The following is an 8,810-nucleotide window of genomic DNA, read 5'->3' on the forward strand; positions in this document are numbered from 1 at the left end:
AAATGCAGCACTCACCTTTGATGATCTTCATCAGATGACAACCCTAGGACATTATGTTATACAATACATGCATGTTTTGTTCAATCAAGTTCAAAAAATAATATCAAAAACCAGCTTTTTACATTAGCATGTGACGTTCAGAACTAGCATACCCCCCGCAAACTTCCGGGGAATTCGCTAACATTTTACTAAATTACTCACGATAAACGTTCACAAAAAGCATAACAATTATTTTAAGAATTATAGATACAGACCTCCTCCTACATTAGAAAATGTAGGGTGTTTTCTATCCATATGTAATAAGTATATGCATATTCTAGTTACTGGGTAGGAGTGGTAACCAGATTAAATTGGGTATGTTTTTTATCCAGCCGTGTCAATACTGCCCCCTATCCTAAACAGGTTAAAATAATTGTTATGTTTCTTGTGAACGTTTATCGTGAGTAATTTAGTAAATTCACCGGAAGTTTTCGGTGGGTATGCTAGTTCTGAACAAAACATGCTAATGTAAAAAGCTGGTTTTTGATATAAATATGAACTTGATTGAACAAAACATGCATGTATTGTATAACATAATGTCCTAGGAGTGTCATCTGATGAAGATCATCAAAGGTTAGTGCTGCATTTAGCTGTGGTTTTGGTTTTTGTGACATATATGCTAGCTTGAAAAATGGGTGTGTGATTATTTCTGGCTGGGTACTCTCCTGACATAGTCTAATGTTTTGCTTTCGTTGTAAAGCCTTTTTGAAATCGGACAATGTGGTTAGATAAAGGAGAGTCTTGTCTTTAAAATGGTGTAAAATAGTCATATGTTTGAAAAATTGACGTTTTTTTCATTTTTGAGGTATTTGTATTTCGCGCCACGCTATACCATTGGATATTGGTGAGGCGTTCCGCTAGCGGCACGTCTGTCCCTAACAGTTAACATGTGTGCACCAGTGGCGGTCGTTCCCATTTAAGTTCAGGGAGGACTATATTGTTTTTATGAGCATGGCCTTGTTTCTATTACAGCATATTGGATGACTGTCGTTCATATTCCATTCACCCAGCTTATTGTAACATTGATAGGTTTAGGCTACTACATTATACTCAGATGTTCCCTATACCCATCATTAGGTTGCTACAAACTAGCCTACAAATGAAAGTTTGTAAAGTAGGTGCACAGGTCGAGAGACAAATTGGATTAGCCAAGGTCACAGACAGTGACTTTCAATACCACCTTGCACACTTTTGCCTGCATGTAGCTGATCTAAGGTGTCATCATTAGTCCTGTCACGACTTCCGCCGAAGTTGGTCCCTCTCCTTATTCGGGCGACATTCGGTGGTCGATGTCACCGACCTTCTAGCCACCACCGATCCACTTTTCATTTTCCATTGGTTTTGTCTTGTCTTCCATCACACCTGGTTCCAATTCCATCAATTACATGTTGTGTATTTAACCCTCTGTTCCCCCCTATGTCCTTGTCCGTAATTGTTTCTTGTAGTGCTTGTGCACGGTATGCTGGTTATTATTGGGTTTTGTTTGACCCATTTCATGTATTGTTCTGTTGACGGTGGTTTATGTTTATTAAACGACGCCGTTGTAAATCAGTTTTCGCTCTCCTGCGCCTGACTTCTCTGCCACTAGTAAGCGCCTCACTTCAAGTCCAAATAGTTGATACATGAGAGTTTGTATTGGATTCAGGTAGGCTTATACCAGTTTCATTCTGTTTGTTTCCAATTACAAAATATTTTTCAACAGAATCAGCGGAATGAAAACACCACTAATGACCTGCACACACAGTTCACTTTCATAGCAGCCACATACAAACAGCATCATCACTTTGCTCATTGTATAATTCCTTCTCGCATTTATGCGCTCTCCTCCTCTCACCCTTTCGATTGTGGACTTCAATGCACAACACAACAGCTGTCTGACCAGGCAAAAAAAACAAAGCCAAACCTTCATAATACAACCACTAACTGCTACACACAGTCTACAACGCTGTCACCATATTAGCTAACATCATACTCAACATAGCTACTAGAAATAACATGTTAGTAAACCCTCAACAATCCCGCAGTACAGTGTACAGCAAGCAGTTTGGCAGTTACACCAGCGGGTGTAAAAGCGAAAGCTTACCTTGACTTGAAAGAGTTCCAGTGTTGGATAGCCTTAGCCATCTAGCTAACAAAAATAGCATTCCTCTCTATTTGAGCCAGGTGTTTGAGTTGGCTAAATTAGCTAGCTGCATTAGCTAGCTAAGAAACTGAAAGTGGAAACATTTCTAGGAAATATCTCTCTCTCTCTGCTGTTGCTTCTCCTTCATTTTTTAAGAAATAATTTTGTTCAAAACTGTTCAACTGTCTTTCTCTCTCTTTGATTCAACTACTCACCACATGCTATGCACTTGCATGCTAGCTAGCTGTAGCTTATGCTTTCACTACAAGATTCATTCTCTAATCCTTTGATTGGGTGAACAACATGTCAGTTCCTGCTGCAAGAGCTCTGATAGGTTTGGAGGACGTCCTCTGGAAGTCCTCATAATTACTGTTCAAGTCTATTGAAGCGGGTGAGAACCATGAGCCTCCTAGGTTTTCTATTGAAATCAATGTACCCAGAAGACGGAAAATAGCTGTCCTCCGGCTACACTATGGTGCTACCCTACAGATTACTGTTGAGGCTACAGTTGCGCTTCATTGCAAAACAATGTTTTAATCAGTTATTTGGTGACATGTGAATATACATCTTAGTGTAGTTTATTCTTAAAAGGATAACTTTTTTAATGTTTCTCTATTTTTATTCTTATCATATTCACTGAGTAGGATGGTCCTCCCCTTCCTCCTCTGAGGAGTCTCCACTGGTGTGCATGTGCGTGTGGGCTTCAGTATGTTTGTCAAAAAGTAATTAAAGGGAATAAATTCTAGACATGTGGAATAACAAATCATTCATTAGGGAGGTTCACTTGGAGTGGTAGCACCAGGCATACAACAGCTACAGCTGGTGGTTTTCTCACAATTGATTTGCTACACTTTCTGACAGTCAGTTTGCTGTGGTGGCTGTTCATCATAGTAGTTGATTACACTCTAATTGGTGCAAGAAAGAACTCCTGATAATATGAGCTGATAACAAAGTCAATGAATAATGGTGGAGTCAGGATATGTGTTTTTGTCTGTGAGATGTGTGTGGGTTGGAATGGCGTGTGGGTAGGAATGGTGCGTGTGTGTGTCTGTCTGTGTGTGCGCATCTGTCTTTGTATTGTCAAGGTTTATCCTGACGCATATGGTTCTATAATGTAGTCAGCTTCTACAGTATTGAAAAAATATAATAAGTAGTCTTTTATAAAGTAGTCTTTTATAAACGTCCTGTCCTCAAGAGAGACTCTTCAGATTCTTTGAACGTTCAAATTATAAATGCTGATAACAATGTTGCTCGTCTTCCCAACTTTGAACTCAATTATTTCTCATTCATTGTTTTCGCTCTGCATGTTTTATTCAATTTCCTATAATGTGTGCTGTCTAGTGTATTGATATTCTCTCCCATTGGAGTTGGAACAACATCAACAGCTTATTCTGAAGGATGACGTGCTGTCTGTCTGTCTGTCTGTCTGTCTGTCTGTCTGTCTGTCTGTCTGTCTGTCTGTCTGTCTGTCTGTCTGTCTGTCTGTCTGTGTAATATACAGTTGAAGTTTACATACACTTAGGTTGGAGTCATTAAAACTCGTTTTTCAACCACTCCACAAATTTCTTGTTAACAAACTATAGTTTTGGCAAGTTGCTTAGGACATCTACTTTGTGCATGACACAAGTCATTTTTCCAACAATTGTTAACAGACAGATTATTTCACATATATTTCACTGTATCACAATTCCAGAGGGTCAGAAGTTTACATACAATAAGTTGACTGTGCCTTTAAACAGCTTGGAAAATTCCAGAAAATGATGTCATGGCTTTAGAAGCTTCTGATAGGCTAATTGACATTTTTTGAGTCAATTGGAGGTGTACCTGTGGATGTATTTACAAGGCCTACCTTCAAACTCAATGCCTCTTTGCTTGACGTCATGGGGAAATCAGCCAAGACGTCAGAAAAAAAATTGTAGACCTCCACAAGTCTGGTTCATCCTTGGGAGCAATTTCCAAATGCCTGAAGGTACCACGTTCATCTTTACAAATAATCGTAAGGAAGTATAAATGCCATGGGACCACACAGCCATCATACCACTCAGGAAGGAGACACGTTCTGTCTACTAGAGATGAATGTACTTTGGTGTGAAAAGTGCAAATCAATCCCAGAACAACAGCAAAGGACCTTGTGAAGATGCTGGAGGAAAAAGGTACAAAAGCGTCTATATCCACAGTAAAACGAGTCCTATATCGACATAACCTGAAAAGCCGCTCAGCAAGGAAGAAGCCACTGCTCCAAAACCGCCATAAAAAGCCAGACTACGGTTTGCAACTGCACATGGGGACAAAGATTGTACTTTTTAGAGAAATCTCCTCTGGTCTGATGAAACAAAAATAGAACTGTTTGGCCATAATGACCACCGTTATGTTTGGAGGATAAAGGGGGAGGATTGCAAGCCGAAGAACACCATTACATTTTACATTTTAGTCATTTAGCAGACGCTCTTATCCAGAGCGACTTACAGTAGTGAATACATTTCATAAAAACATTTTTTTTTCCGTACTGGTCCCCAGTGGGAATCAAACCCACAACCCTGGCGTTGCAAACACCATGTTCTACCAACTGAGCCACACGGGACCACGAAGCACAGGGGTGGCAGCATCATGTTGTGGGGGTGCTTTGCTGCAGGAGGAACTGGTGCACTTCACAAAATAGATGGCATCATGAGGTAGGAAAATTATGTGGATATATTGAAGCAACATCTCAAGACAGCAGTCAGGAAGTTAAAGCATGGTCGCAAATGGGTCTTCCAATTGGACAATGACCCCAATTATACTTCCAAAGTTGTGGCAAAATGGCTTAAGGACAACAAAGTGGTGTTACAACAGACCATGTAATGTTTCAAAGCATCTCCGGATGATGTGTTTCAATACTCAGGCAATGTTCAAGTTGGTGGCAGCTCAGTTGCCACTAGTTTTGGAGTTACAAAGCACTTAATTTTATTAATAGTGTTAAATGAGAACATGCTACATGCATGCACACACATACATACGGACACACGCATGCAAATGCACACATTTCACACATACACACTTTCTCTCTCTCACTCTCTTTCTTTCTATTTCCTTCCTTCCTGCGTCACTCTCCCTCCAACCTTTACCTTTTATCTGACTACACCAAAGCAGAAAAGGTGGATCCAAAGTCCAACAGAGGGCATTAATTCTCCCCTCAACATTACGTTTCAGATTGGAATGGAACCACTGTCTGCTCTGTTGTGGACTTGGATTCCTAGGGGCGATAGGTCTGATAATTGACAGCAGGTTGCCAATGGGTTTGTTTTATCTGCACTATACTGAATTCATCTCTCTCCACTAAATAAGGAAGTGGATTAAAACAAACACAAATGAGAGGCATCTCTCTCACAACAGAGAGAGATGGAAGGATGAAAAAAGATGGAGACAGAAAAGGGAGTAATAGAGCCTTTGATTGTCTTTCCCACTTAAACAGTCTTTGGCCCTAGTAAACGTCGAGGGAGAGAGGAAGGGGAAGGAGAAGAAGGGAAGAAGAAGAGGGGTAAAACTGAATTATTCATGACTATTTTGCATATGAGTTTCTTTACTCTCTCAGATCAGGCCCGTCTTCTTTCACTCTTGTTGATAGAAGCTTCAAATTGCCAATGACTTCCTTGTTTGTGTCACACTTATATTCATATAAGTACATATAAAGCATACCAACACACCCTATAATTTGATAGGAATTCGCAACTGTATACTTTTAGAAAAGGTTCCACCTAGAACCTAAAAGGGTCTTCGGCTTCCCTTTAACATGTTGGGGCTAGGGTGCCGTATTTGCACGGCCGGAAAAAAATGTACCTGATTTAAACTGGTTACTACTCTTGCCCAGAAACGAGAATATGCATATAATTAGTAGATTTGGATAGAAAACACTCTAACGTTTCAAAAACTGTTTGAATGGTGTCTGTGAGTATAACAGAACTCATATGGCAGGCCAAAATCTGAGAAGATTCCATACAGGAAGTGCCCTGTCTAACAATTTCTTGTCCTTCTGTTGCATCTCTATCAAAAATACAGCATCTCTGCTGTAACGTGACATTTTGTAAGGCTTCCATTGGCTCTCAGAAGGCGCCAGAAAGTGGAATGACGTGTCTCCTGTCTCTGGGCGAAGAACAGCATGAGATTTTGTGAGTGGTCAGGCTGGGGACAGTGACACTGGAGATGCGCGCTCAAGAGAATTCTCTATTTTTTTCTTTCAGCCTTTGAATGAATACAACGTCGCCCGGTTGGAATATTATTGCTATTTGACGAGAAAAATTGATTTTAAACAGTGTTTGACATGCTTCGAAGTACGGTAATGGAAGATTTTGACATTTCTTTGTCACGAAATGCGCTCGCGCGTCACCCTTCGGATAGTGACCTGAACGCACAAACAAAACAGAGCTATTTGAATATAACTATGGATTATTTGGAACCAAAACAACATTTGTTGTTGAAGTAGAAGTCCTGGGTGTGCATTCTGACGAAGAACAGCAAAGGTAATCCAATTTTTCTAATAGTAATTCTGAGTTTAGTGAGCACCAAACTTGGTGGGTGTCAAATTAGCTAGCCTGTGATGGCCGGGCTATCTACTCAGAATATTGCAAAATGTGCTTTCGCCGAAAAGCTATTTTAAAATCTGACACGGCGATTGCATAAAGGAGTTCTGTATCTATAATTCTTAAAATAATTGTTATGTATTTTGTCAACGTTTATCGTGAGTAATTTAGTAAATTCACCGGAAATTTTCGGTGGGTATGCTAGTTCTGAACATCTCATGCTAATGTAAAAAGCTGTTTTTTGATATAAATATGAACTATATTGAACAAAACATGCATGTATTGTATAACATAATGTCCTAGGAGTGTCATCTGATGAAGATCATCAAAGGTTAGTGCTGCATTTAGCTGTGGTTTTGGTTTTTGTGACATATATGCTTGCTTTGAAAATGGCTGTGTGATTATTTTTGGCAGGGTACTCTCCTGACATAATCTAATGTTTTGCTTTTGCTGTAAAGCCTTTTTGAAATCGGACAATGTGGTTAGATTAATGAGAGTCTTGTCTTTAAAATGGTGTAAAATAGTCATATGTTTGAGAAATTGAAGTTATAGCATTTTTGAGGTATTTGTATTTCGCGCCACGCGATTCCACTGGCTGTTGACAAGCAAGCATCCCACCTCGCCCAGGGAGGTTAAAGAACCCTTTTGTGTTCCATGTAGAACCCTTCCCACAGAGGGTTCCACATAGAACCCAAAAAGGTTCTACCTAGAAGCCAAAAGGTTATTCAAAGGGTTCTCCCATGGGGACAGTCTTTTTTTTCTAAGCGTGTATTGTCAGCCTTCCCTGTAGCTCAGTTGGTAGAGCATGGTGTTAGCAACGCCAGGGTTGTGGGTTCGATTCCCACGGGGGGCCAGCACAGGAAAAAAAAAAAAAAAAAAAATGTATGAAATGTATGCATTCACTACTGTAAGTCGCTCTGGATAAGAGCGTCTGCTAAATGACTAAAATGTAATGTAAATGTCACGTCCTGACCAGTAAAAGAGGTTGTTTGTTATTGTAGTTTGGTCAGGGCGTGGCAGGGGGTGTTTGTTTAGATTGTTTCGGGGTTTGTTGGGCTATGTTCTTGTTAGTCTATTTCTATGTTAGTACTATGTGGTGTTTATTGGGTTGACCTTCAATTAGAAGCAGCTGCTCCTCGTTGCTTCTAATTGAAGGTCCTATTTAAGAGGGGTGTTTTTTCTATGGGATTTGTGGGTAGTTCTTTCGTGTATGCCTTACAGGACTGTTTGTCGTCGTTATTTTTGTATACGTGTGTTTTGTTTAGTTTTTCCTTCCTTCTGCCAATAAAAAAGAAGATGAGTATACAGACTCATTTTGGTCCACTTCATACGACGACCGTGACAGAACTACCTACCACAAATTGACCAAGCAGCGGAGGAAGGAGCGGCAGCAGAGCTGTAAAGAGGACTGGACATGGGAGGACATCCTGGACGGCAAGGGATCCTATACGTGGGAAGAGATCCTGGCCGGAAGGGATCGCCTCCCATGGGAACAGGTGGAGGCAGCCAGGAGAGAGGAGATACTGACGGGTGAGTCACCATGGAGGAAGGCTGAAGAGGACCGGGGACGCTATGCGTGAACACGCCTGGCAAGGAAGCCTGAGAGGCACCCCCAATAAATATTTTTTGGGGGGCACACGGGTAGTTTGGCTGGGCCAAGGGTGAGCCCTAAGACAACTCCCCGTGCTTATTATGGGGAGCGTGTGGAGTGGAGAGCGCAGGTGTATGCGGAAGTGCGAACAGTTAGAGACGGCCCACAGTTCGGAGCCTGCAGAGACGGCCCACAGTCCGGAGCCTGCAGAGACGGCCCACAGTCCGGAGCCTGCAGAGACGGCCTACAGTCCGGAGCCGGCAGAGGCGGCCCACAGTCCGGAACCGACGCAGCCAGAGTCGCCCTCCAGTCCGGAGCTCCCAGAGTCGCCCTCCAGTCCGGAGCTCCCAGAGTCGCCCTCCAGTCCGAGGTCTCCAGCTACGCTCATCAGCCCGAGGTCTCCAGCGACGCTCATCAGCCCGAGGTCTCCAGCGACGCGCATCAGCCCGAGGTCTCCAGCGACGCGCATCAGCCCGAGGTCTTCAGCGACGCGCATCAGCCC

At 41.9% G+C, this 8,810-nt stretch overlaps 1 non-coding gene across 1 annotated transcript; it reads left to right on the forward strand.

Moving 5' to 3' along the window:
• Positions 1–7,494: 7,494 nt before the first annotated feature.
• On the forward strand, positions 7,495–7,570 carry trnaa-agc (transfer RNA alanine (anticodon AGC)). Its single transcript has one exon. It is a non-coding gene; the product is annotated as a tRNA-Ala (tRNA).
• Positions 7,571–8,810: the final 1,240 nt, after the last annotated feature.

This window comes from Salmo salar, chromosome ssa17, assembly GCF_905237065.1.
Source record: "Salmo salar chromosome ssa17, Ssal_v3.1, whole genome shotgun sequence".
Lineage (NCBI taxonomy): Eukaryota > Metazoa > Chordata > Actinopteri > Salmoniformes > Salmonidae > Salmo > Salmo salar.